Raw genomic sequence first — 12,764 nt, 5'->3', positions numbered from 1 at the left:
TCCCAGTACTAAGTACTAATCAGCTGTTGAGAACCATTTAAGCACGTCAGACATGAAAATACAAGCACTCATTCTTTCCATCCAGACCTCCCTTAAAATAGTGTCCCAGTACTAATCAGCTGTTGAGAACCATTTAAGCACGTCAGACATGAAAATACAAGCACTCATCCCTCATTCTTTCCATCAGGCCAATAACATTACTGTCCTTGTTACTTTTTAACTGATGAATTCTACTTTCTCCTCTCCTTCACTTTTTCTTAGCCTCTCCCTCAGTGAGGGCTATTAAAGTGTTTCATTAATGAATTGGTCTTGTAAGGTCCATGTGCCCCTCATGCTGTGTTGAGACAGCTGTTGTATTTGTCAGTGTAATGCATTTTCTCAATATAGATCAGATCGGTGACTTGTTTGAGGTCATATTCTGGCTTTTAATGTTTACAAATATGTTTTCTTCCCTCAAACTTCCCTCTCTAGATGTGTTACTGAGCAGTCTTTGCATCATTTCCCTGGCCAAATTGACTCGGTGGGGCAAAATAGTGCCGTTTGATGCTGGGAGCAGTTAAAGTCGTGCCGAATGATGGGATTACTGCACTCGTGGATATTTCTGATTGCTGTGGAAAAAGTGAAGGTTGGCAGTTCTGAATGCAAATTCGTTCCAGCAGGGGAGAGGTTGATGATTCAGCGCCAGACGGTCGTAGCCATAGCAACCCAGACACTCTCTACATCTTGCCCATCGGAAGCAGCAACACACAATGAGGGACCCTCAGTGACAGGTTGCTAATGGAAACAGTGACATGGTCAGAGCAGTGGGCTGCACACATGGCACCTTCCAGCCTTGCACATACACAGCAGCCTAATACACCCGCAAATACAATTACACACTGATTAGTCCTGGACGGCTTATTTACCCAAACACACAATTACTCAAGGTCAGGGCAGATCAGGGGTCTCTCCTTTCATTCTCTCGCACTTCCTGGCACCCCATCAGAGATTTTTTTTTTCCTCCTTTTGCTTTTTGTTTGACTTCAATATTTCACTCCTGGCCTCTACTTCACTGGTAATAAAACATTTGCTTTATACTACATAATTCAATGAGACTGACGTGATTTACAATGTTTTCTGTATTTCCACAGATGGTTTTCTTCTGGTGTATCTTAATTCTTCGTAATCCATTCCAGCTGCAAGTGTATCACTGCAGTCTGTGATGATGGAAATGAGTCTTGTGTGATGTTAGCATGCAGTCTCTCTCTCCCTCATTCTCCATCCATCCATATATGCACACACATACATACAGTGGATATGGAAAAGAATCAACCCCCTTTAAAAAAAATCACATTTCACACATAATATCACACATGACTTTTAAACTCAATCAGGTGTAGCTAATCACCTTCTCAATGGCACACAAAGCCATTTGACTTTCAACTGTGATCAGTTGTGGTCATTTTTATTAGCTCAGCATGAAAAGAGCTTTCCTGAAGCATTTCAGGCCTTGGTAGTGCAACTGAAGCAAACAATCAACTATGGGTGAAAAGGCACTGTCAAAAATCTCCAGGATAAAGTTGGTGGAAAGGCACAAGTCAGGAAATGGATACAAAAAATTCCAAGGCTTTATCAATGCCTAGAAACACAGTGGAGTCTATTATAAAGAAGTGGAAGGTATTTGGTACAACACAGACCCTCCCTGGATCAGGACGTCGCTCCAAACTGGATGAAAGAGGCAGGAGGAACCTGGTCAGAGAGGTGACCAAGAGGCCTACAGCAACTCTGAAGCAGTTGCAGGAATTAATGACAAAGAGTGGTAATTGTGTGCATGTGACAACAATATCACAAATTCTCCACAAATGTGGCTTGTATGGAAGGGTTGCAAAAACACTCCTCAAGAAAGGCCACATACAGTCACGACTGAGCTTTGCCAAAACGCACCTTGAAGATTCTGAGGAAGATGAGACTAAAACTGAATTATTTGGCATCAACACCAAACGATATGTCTGGCAGAAACCCATTACAGCTCACTATCTAAATAACAGCATTCATACAGTTAAACATGGAGGTGGCAATGTCCTGTTATGGGGGTGTTTCTCTGCAGCAGGGACTGGAGCGTTTGTCAGGATAGAAGGAAAAATGGATGGGGCAAAATACTGTCAAATTCTTGAGGAAAATCTGCTTTTCTATACCCACTGTATATATAATTAGTGAATGAATGAAACTATTTTCCCTCAGAAATTGCTACTAAATTTCACAAATAATTTAAAAGAAGCAAGTAACACATTGAATTAAACATGAAATTATGAAGTAGAAAGACTGAAATAGTATTTCCTTGTAAATCGTACTACACTAACCTGTTTTATTATGTGAAAAATCTTTTTTTTTTACAGTGTAGATATTTTTACTCATCTCGCTCTCTCTTCTCTCCTTTTCACACCAGTATAATACAGTTGCCCTTAAACCTTGTGAAAGACAAATCTGCTCAGGTGTCTAATTAAAAAGAAAGGACTCTTCTTGTTGAGACGGATTTTCACCTGTAGTATCCATTGTTATTAATGTAAATGCATTTTTTAAAATACTGTTAATGATAACATTAAATCCAGTATAGTATGAAAAGGAACACATTTCTGGTTTGGTGTTGATGAAGAGCCTTACTGATGGGGCTGTGGACACACATAAGACAAAATAGCTGGCAAAAACCGATATATGCAATAACCCTGATGTGCACAGAGATATTGAAGTCATATGTCCTCTTTGAGCTCTCCAAGGTCTTTCTTAAACCCAGCAGATACTGTTCGTATGGTGATTATTATGTCCATTGAGTGGCTGGGATGTTACTGACAGGCTGACAGTATGGAGAAGTTGAATTGGTCATTCACTCTTCTGGCCGTGTATACAGCAGATATTTTATCTTAGTGTCCCCCTTTGAGAGTGTTAATTATGCTTGTAAAGGAGAGAGGCAGAATGAGATGTAATCAATGCTTAAGTGAGCTGTTTGTGTGCAGAGAGAGACAGAAGGTGGAATACACAACGCCAAAAGATTTCACAGTCTCTGGGCAGCCATTGTTCTCTCTCTCTCTCTCTCGCTCTCTCTCTCTCTCTCTCTCTCTCTCTCTCTTACACACACACACAACACACATACACACAAATTCAAAGTCTGTTATGCTATGTCTTTGAAAATTGTTTTTTTGAAAGAACTAACAGTTCAATAGTAGGCTATAGTTTCACACACATACTGGTAATTCAAAGAGCTCTTGATCTTGCTTTTATGTAGATTTAGATTGGCATGTTGTTTTATAATAGCCTATAATATTTATAGAAGTGATGTTTTGTAATTAAACTACATCACACAAGCAGGTGTGCTGTTGTATTGAATATGATTTCAGTTGTGCAGATCTTCAGACCAACAGTATGATTGCAAGTGTGATATTGTTTTTAAAGAACAGTTAAAAAAACAACAATTAATATTGGGTAAAAGTAATTTTAGTCACAATATTGACATTGATTTAAATAAAGTTAAACAAACTTTGAGCAACAAACAGTAGTGGTGCTGCTGAATGAATCAGTGTTGTTGAACAAATGGGTTGAGTAAATGATCTGATTCACAGCGGCTGCGTCCAAAATCACATACTCTCTTAATAGGTACTTCTTTTAAATAAGTAATTACTAGCGATCATTAAAAGTATGTTCTATATAGTACAAATGTGTGTAGCATGAATGTAATACGGACATTTTACATTTGTTATGTTGTCATTGTCACATGGCCTACCAGAATCAGTTGTTGTCACTTCACTGTGGCCTCATGGGAGTAAAATATCCATCAGATGCACACTCCAGAATCTCACCATAGGTCATCCTGGGACTTTTTTCCTTACTGTTTTATGAATACTTTGAATGCAGACATACTACTCTTTTCACATACTGATTTCGCTTACTATATAGTAGGGAAGTATGTGATTTGGGATGCAGCCAATAGTTTGTTTCAGTCCTGAAAGAATATGTGTTGTTGAACAAATAGTTTCAATGTAGGAGTCAATGACTCATTCATAAAGACAGTCACTTGTCGTCGCAACCTACTGGTGTAATTATGTAAGAGTCTTCTTATAGCATTGAGGTTATCAAAGACATAGTTCTCCTTAAATTAAAATTATTACTCGTGTTGTTCCAATCTGTGCATCTATTCAACACATCTCTGCTTTTACTGTGCATTGGAATGTTTAATGTCTGTTAAGAGGCATGATAAGTCACTCAGCTGCATGCAGAAATTTGCCTTGAGTGCTTTCGTACTCTACCCCTTTCATTGTCTTCTGCCCTCCAGCTAGCATTATGCATTCAAATACAGACTGTGTGCACACATTTATGATTGCTTATTGAAATGTTTTTCCACATTGCTGCATTTAACTTTTATGATGGATGTAGTCTGTAGATTCATGTTAGGAGTTCACCCCCAAAAAATAAGACAATTCTGTTATCATTTACTCACTCTCATGCTGTTCCAAACCTTTATGACTTACTTTCTTCTGGAACATAAAAATAGATGTTAGGCAGAATGTTTAAGTTGTGTATGTGTGTGTTTTTTTTTTTTTAAATACCACACTACGAAAGTGAATTTCAGTGGTTTGGAACAACATGAGGGTGAGTGATTGATGACAGAATGTTTATTTTGGAGTAAACTTTAAACTCTATATGCATGTGTCCGCATTCAAAAAAGCTTCAGGCTTGCTGTTCTTCAGAGAGTAGGACATATTTTAGTAGGATTCATGTGTGTGAAATCTATCTTCCTTTCCTCCTAATCCACAGAAGCCTCCAGGCAGCAGTTATCAGTGAAATGATGCGCTGACCACCCTTGTCTCTTTAAACTCTATTTCTCTCTTGTTTGTCTTCCATCCTCTCATCTTTTAAAACAGGCAGAGTGTAAGGGAGAGGTACTGTAACGTTGCCATGGTGATGCTCTTGTCTTCATCATAGGAAATTCAATATGCTTGGTGTAATGTGTCCATATATTTGGACGTGTGTGACCATGAGAGTGTGTTTTTGTGTATAGAAAGAGCTTACGTTCATACTGTATGTAGAAGGCAGTGATGAAAGCTGAATACATGGACAAAGACAACATTGTGTGTGACTTTGGCTTTTAAGAGATTAAAACAACATGCCACTCACAGCTGTGTACAACTAATGATGCCTATGATAAAAAGCATACTGAGTGTCGTAGCAATCTTAAAACTTTGGATACAATGGTGTGTGTATATCTTTAATTGAAAATATCTAAAGAGAAACCTAGCATGCAGATACAGCTGCCAGGGAGGTGTCTGTTTATGTGATTGAATAATTCTTACATCACATGGTCAACATTTGGTTTCGCATTCAGTTCACAGATGCATCACGCTGCCTGAAATTCAACTATTAGAATATTCAGCAGCAGACTATTGAGAAAAATATTGAACTGTGGCATAATGTTAGGGCCACAAAGCCTTATTTTGATTTAGCTGTGTTGTCTCTCCTTGCAGTACATTGCTTACAGAATGTATGAGGGCTCTATTTTAGATTCATTTTGTGCTGCATGAATATTTCACAGATATTTCACTCTGGACTTTGTGGCAAAGTGTGCTGCAAGTCACTCTCCATTCTCAAGAACACTGTTGAGGCATGTATCATATAAAAGCATCCTGACAACCAGGGTTGTCTGAGGGTTTTCTGTTTCAGTTCTGTAAAATGTTTTTGACCTCCAGACAGCTACCTGTAATTCAAAATTACAAAAAGTGCACATAAACAAGAGCAGAATGTTTTCGATAGATAGATAAAGAGAGAGAGAGATAGCATACATGTTACACAAATATGACAAATGGCCAGAATACAGTTAAACAGGCTTGCTATACATACACCCTGTGTGCTGTTTGTGTGATTGTTTATAGTCTTCTTTTGTGAAGGTTTCAGTCTTACAGTCATGTATAATTCAAAGCCAGGCTCTTGGTTACATCACTAGATACATTCATCCCAAACCTCTGCAATCAGACTCCCTGCAGCTTCCTTTGATAACCAACCGTAGCGCAGTCCATACACTTAATGCCAGACCCAATATTACAGAATCACACTTGTTGCTCAGAGTGGGAGGCATCCAACAGTTCAGCCCATGGTAATTGAGAACACTGCCATAACGGAGGCAATTTGAACTGCATCGCGTCACAAAGTAGGGGTCCTGAAGACCTTCGCTGATGTTACACCTCTTTTGTCCACTCTGCAAAATGGCAATTTAGTTTCAAATGATGTTATTGCTTACATGACACACTGCATTTGCAAACATTAGTGTCCCTGTCTGACTTTTCCTCAAGTGTTCATCTAGTTTACCTTGTTTGTGCACTATACCTTTATGTAAAATCATCCTGAGGCCAAAAATAGAGTAGGCAGCAGATGTATAATGGAAATCATAGCAAGGGAATTTGAATTAATTTGATTAAAAATATATACTGATTAGTGATTAAGAAAAATAATAGAACAAAAAAAAATGCAATAATCAATTTACAGCCTTTATAAAAAAATAATACGTTTCCTCAGTATGGAGGGGAATTGTGAAGTTTAACGATTCTGATTCCTAATGGTTCGATTAGCAATTATTTTTCTGTTAAAAAATAAATATTTGGGCAAAATAGTTCAATTATCTCATTATTTGACCATTTCAGTAATAAATACATTTGAAACACTTAAAGTGCCAAAAACCCCAAAAAGGTCTATATTGGTTGCGCTGTTTGATTCCCCCCAAAAAAAAGTAATTAATTCGGGAATTGGATTAAACTGGTTGTGCTGTTCCACATGTCTACAGAATAGATGGATGGATAGATGGAAGGACGGTTTGGAGAATGGATGGATGGATGGATTGTTGTGCTGTATGTGTTTGATTCACTAAAAAGAACTAACTCATTAGAGTCATTTGTTTAGGAATTAAATTAAATTGGTTGTGCTGTATTAGTTTGATTCACTAAAATTGAACTCTCATAAAAGTCATTTGTGCGAGAATCTGTTTCACGCTGTAGTTCAAATTGCAGCAGAATACTGCAGAAAACTCCAGCATTTTAATATAATATTATGCTTTCCAACGACAGAAAATGAATGTGTGAGAACCATTAATGGAACCAAATGTCATTTGTCAATACTTAGCAAAAATGAATAAATACTGGGCCAATCATAAGTTAAAAACTAATAAGTCCACATATTTTTCTCTCACTGTGTCCATCTCCAATCAAGCTCTGCCATCCTCATGACATTGTCCCTGTGACTTTGATGATTATGTGCTGAGAGAAAAATAGAGGCCGAGGACACCTATAGGGTATGTGATTGCTGTTATGGAGGAGCAACTGATAAAATGCAGGGGGGGAATGTGCTCCTGGTCAAAGGACGGTCAAGCTGAGAAATAAATGCAGTGCTTAGCTGAGGAGAAGGAGGACAGAGAGAATTAAGTGAAACATGAATGAGTGAGTGAAAGGTTGAGCTGAGCATGTGACTAAAGGCAGTGAGAGGAGTAGAGTTAAAAGAGGGAAAATGAGAGCAGGAGAAAGGCAGCCCGATGTGCGCTAACAGTAGATATTTGTGCAAGCATTAGATGGCAGGCATGAGATATGTGTTAAATCACAGCCAAGGTAGTAACGTGTGTGACTGGCTTTGACAGAGAGAGCAAACGAGCCTAAGCATGGAGAAATACAAGATGCGAAAGGGAAAGGGGGCAAATATGTACCTGTGCTAACAAATGCAGAACAAATATGTGCCAGTGTATGAAATATAAACAAACGCTGGGGCAAAAAAATGTGTGAGGAAGTAGAGGTAAAACAAAGGTATTGCATTGCGCTTGGTCCAGCAGAGAGAACAGAACATCTAATCCTGACTCTCTCATTAACTCACAGACAGAGAGCAGGTGAAAGAGAGGAGGAATGGAAAGTTAAGGGCACGACTTGCTTGTGTCTGTGAGTGCCGGTGTGCCCCAACTGCTAAATTAAGTTTCCTGTTGATTTGTTTTGCCCACATTTGAGTGCGACAATACCAATTAAAGCTGTATATTAGTAGCAGTGCTATGCTCAAATTGTAGATGCAACACAGATACACTCTCCAGATAAAAATGTAAGTACTCAGACCTTGCCGTTTCAAAGGAGAAGTAATGAAAAGAGAGCTCACCCAAAAATTAAAAACTCTGTCATTCCTTAGTCTTGTGTCATTCTAAATTAGTTTGATTGGAACACAAAACATGATTTAAAAAAAAATCCTGGCCATTCTATTTCATATGATCAAAGTGAATGAAGCTGTCAAAAAGCACTATAAAAGCACCATTAAAGTGGCTCATGTGAAGTCTTCTGAATTCTTAATTTTTTTCACATCTTCCATTAGTCATTGTCATTTTGGACCTTGACAGCTCCACTCCTCATTCACCTTTATTATATTGCAAGAGTGGCGCGGATATTCTTCCAAAAAAATCACCTTTTGGATTCCGCAGAAAAAAAGTAAGTCATACAGTTTAGGGACGACATGAGAGTGAGTAAATGATGAAAGAATTTTCTTTTTTTAGTGAACCGTTCCTTCAAATTTAAACTTTGGTTGTTTGTCCTAGAATTCTTTTGGAGACATGCACATGAAACAAATGAAAATGCAGTAAAAGAATATAGAGCTATAAAATCAATGTGGATAGCACAGCTCAATTAATTTAGATAATCTAAAACATTTTGATGAGAAATTTTAAGTTCATATTGGCTGTGCTCAATATATGAAATACTCATGACCCCTGAAAATTCAGGTAGTGACAACTGTGCTTTCCTAAAATCTGTATGTAAAGAACTGGCTTCAATACAGAACTAGTTGTTAATGTAATTAAGGTTTCTCTTTTTCTCTCTCTCTCTCTTTTTTTTAAATGCGTCCAGGCCTGGTCCTCTCTCCTCTTTCACTGTCGTAACTCCTCCTTTTATCCTTCCGGAGCTCCTCCGTGGGACTCGAGACCGGTGAGTGGTGCAGGTGTCGCTCATTATCAATTACTCCACCGGCCTCGCTCCGTTCCCACGGCTCCCGCCCCCACTCGTCACAAACATCATTTTGTGAAATATTATTGCAATTTAAAATAAGTTTTATATTTTAATAAACTTTAAAATATAATTTATTCCTGTGAAACAAAGGTGAATTTTCAGCATTATTACTCCATTCTTCCTTCAGAAATAATTCTAATATACTGATTTATACTTAATGTTGGAAACAGTTGTGCTGCTTCATTTTTTTTGGGACCTGTGATACTTTTTTCAGGATTCATTGATACATAAAAAGTTAAAAAGAACAGTGTTTATTCAAAATAGAAATTTTGTGTTACAATATACACTACTATTCAAAAGTTTGGGGTCAGTAAATTGTTTCTTTCTTCTTTTTTTTTTTTAAGAAATTAATACTTTTATTCAACAAGGATGTGTTAAATGGATAAAAAGTGATAGTAGAGACATATATTGTTAGAAAAGATTAGTATTTTGAATAAATGCTATTCTGTTTATCCTTTTATTCATCAAAGAATCAAAAAAGAAGTATCACAGATTCCCAAAAAATATATAAAGCAGCACAACAGTTTCAACACTGTTAATAAATCACCATAATAGAATGATTTCTGAAGGATAATGTGACACTGAAGACTGGAGTAATGATGCTGAAAATTCAGCGCTGCGTCACATAAGTAAGTTATATTTTAAGCTATAAAGTAGGAAACGAATATTTAATATTTCACAGTATGAGTTGCATAATTTTTATTCATTTTGAGGAATACTGAATCTGTGTTTTTTTTTGTGAGTGAGATGAATAAATGCATATTCATATTTATTTTTGAACTACAGTTACATCTGATTTCTCTTAACATGGGGACAGGAGAGCTGTCAGTCAATAAATTGGAAAAAAAAAGTAACTTGCGTTACTTATTTGAAAAAGTAACTCGGATATTCTCTTGTAAATTAAAAAGTAATGCGTTACTTTACTAGTTACTTGAAAAAAAGTAATCTGATTACATAACTTGCGTTACTTGTAATGCGTTACCACCAACACTGATGGTTTACTGGTTTATTTCTGTATTTTTGATCAAATAAATACAGCCTTGATGAGCAAAGAGACTCCAGTAAAAATCATAAAAAATCTAACTGATTTTGAACGGTAGCCTATATATAAAAAGCTATATTAATGCGCCACTTGACGCATGCACACACACACACACCACTCGCACACAAATCAGAGCACAGAAGCTTGTTGTCTACGGCACGCTGCCCCGCGACTCATTAATAAAATAGCTTTGATACTGGATCACTACATTATATTACTCAACAACGAGGAGGTAAAATCGCTGTTTCTAAGTAGGCTAACTAAACTCACAGCTTCATTTTTTGTAGAAAGAGATGCCCAGAGATGCCCAAAGAGATGACATTTTGGCCACTTTTAATTATTGGGGTTACGGGTTTTAATCACCATCAGTGTCTATGGTGGTTACGGCCCTGACTCACACACAAAGAGGCAAGTGTTTTCTAGTTACTAAAGTCAAAAATATAATTAAATGTTTGAAATTTCACCATGGGCTTCGCTAGGCCATTTTTAGGGGGGCTATTCGTGATCGCCTCAGTCCCCTTTAAAGGGGTCCTATTATGCTTTTTCACTTTAGTTAGTCTGTAATGTTGCTGTTTGAGCATAAAAAAGATCTGCAAAGTTACAAAGCTCAAAGTACAATTCGAAAGGAGGTATTTTATTTAACAGAAATCACTTTTCAAAAACTACAACGAACGACTCGTTTGGACTACAACGCATATTTTCCGGGATTTGTGATATCACAAATATCGACGAATGGGACGAGACCTGGTTGAGCTGCACTAGAGAAGGCAACGAGTGTTATCACTTTGTTGGAGACACGCTAGCTTTCCCAAGGCAGACGAACTTAGAGTGGTTACAATCATCGGGGTTTAAATCGCGCTCAAATTTATTTGATTTTGACAAAATATTTACACTGAAGCTCGCAGGCGGCTATGGTAAGGAGCATGACATTTCCCGACCAGGCGCCGAGTGGTGCCAATCACAACACACACTGGCCCAGCTAACCAATCACAACACATTTAATATTTCAGAAGGCGGGCCTTCATTTGATACAGAAACTATTTGAGCCATTCATGCCAGACTGGGGAGAGAGGTGTTGCAATAATGTCAAATATGTGAAAAAGAATGTGTTTTTCGTACAACCTAGTATGAGAGCCTGTTCTAGTACACCCCCAAAACAAAATAAAGACTTTGTAAAAGAGCATAATAGGACCCCTTTAAATTTCATATGAAAACGGCGACAGACTTCGATCGGCTCCTCCCCGTCTTTCAGCGAGTTCTTTTTCAATCCTGCAGAGCGACAAACAGAGGACAAGGTGTGTGTTTATCGATAGATTGTTATAATATCTGCATCTGTGCAGTTCTTTGTCATAATTCCAGTAACAAAATATCATGGGGGAGCAATAATCGGTTTCCCATCTTCTGTAGCCTAAGTTTTCACTGCGTTCACCCCTCATCACACCACAGCTGTTTCCTCCAGCGAAAATGAAGCACATATGAATGCATAGGCTACTTTATAAAAAGATCATGTTGCCATTTTCATTTGAAAATGTAACTTTCAATATAATACATATTCCAGTGCATGTGGCAAGAGGTTTGCATACTTGAGCTAAGGAAAGAGGGTTGTACTAGAAATGCAAACAGTAAAATTTTGTGTTTGTACAGTAAACAGGTTGTGCGTGTGAGATCATGAAGTCTTGAATTTGGCTTATTCAGTACTCAAATGTTATACTTAACTATGCAATATACGACCCCTATTAATAAAAAAAAAATATCATCTTATATATAATTTTTTATTATTAGGCTATTATTATTATTAAACCCTCACTGGGGGCTGAGACCCCTAAAATGAAAACCCTAGAATCGCCCCTGAATTTCACCCAAAAATGACAATTCTATCGTTATTTACTCACCCTCAAGTTGTTCCAAACCTGTATGGCTTACTTTCCTCTGTTGAACAGCTTCACACTGTTTTTCACCATACAATAAAATATTTGTGTGTTCCAAAATAACTTTTCAACTTTGATTGTATGTACAATACTCTGAGACTTTTTTCAAAACATCAGTCAGGAGAGAGAAAAAAAAGAAGCACAAGCAAAAGTCTCCATTTGTTCTAAATTCAATCTCATTGCTGTCTATAGGAGAATCTCATTTGTGACTTTTCTTTCTTATAGGACCAGAATCTACAATGCTACAGTGTCTCGCATGAACCCTTCTCTCCGCTATCACCAACACTACAGCTGTGAAATCTTCATTTTTCCTCTGCCACAACTACATTGAGACTCAGTTCACCTCACAAAAGAAATGGTCCTCTTCTGATCCAAACCTTCAAGAGATTGGTGAGAGATTGCTTCATTTTTTTAAAGGACAGCTGTCATTTTTCATGAGGTAAGTTGTTTTTCCCCTGCCATCGCTGTCCGTGTTCACTGTACAGTGCAGAAGGAGACAGCAAGAGGAGCAAACACTTCTGCAGTAATTGGGTACAGACCAAGAACTTTGGCGTGGACCAGCGTAAGCCGATGTGAGCCTAGTAGGAGCGGAGTAAACATAAAAAGGAAGGCAGCAGGGGAGACTGTCGGGGTCCGCAGGGACTCGCACAAGAACACAAAGCATTAACATAATGAGGCTGTTGGGGGTTGCGTAAACAATCTACCTCATTGTTCTACAGGTGGCACAACATATCCGACAGCGTCCAGCAGCTG

Source organism: Sinocyclocheilus anshuiensis, unplaced genomic scaffold (assembly GCF_001515605.1).
Source record: "Sinocyclocheilus anshuiensis isolate Anshui unplaced genomic scaffold, SAMN03320099.WGS_v1.1 scaffold306, whole genome shotgun sequence".
Taxonomy (NCBI): Eukaryota; Metazoa; Chordata; class Actinopteri; order Cypriniformes; family Cyprinidae; genus Sinocyclocheilus; species Sinocyclocheilus anshuiensis.
The sequence above is the reverse complement of the archived record's forward strand: the minus strand, read 5'-3'. Positions refer to the sequence as shown.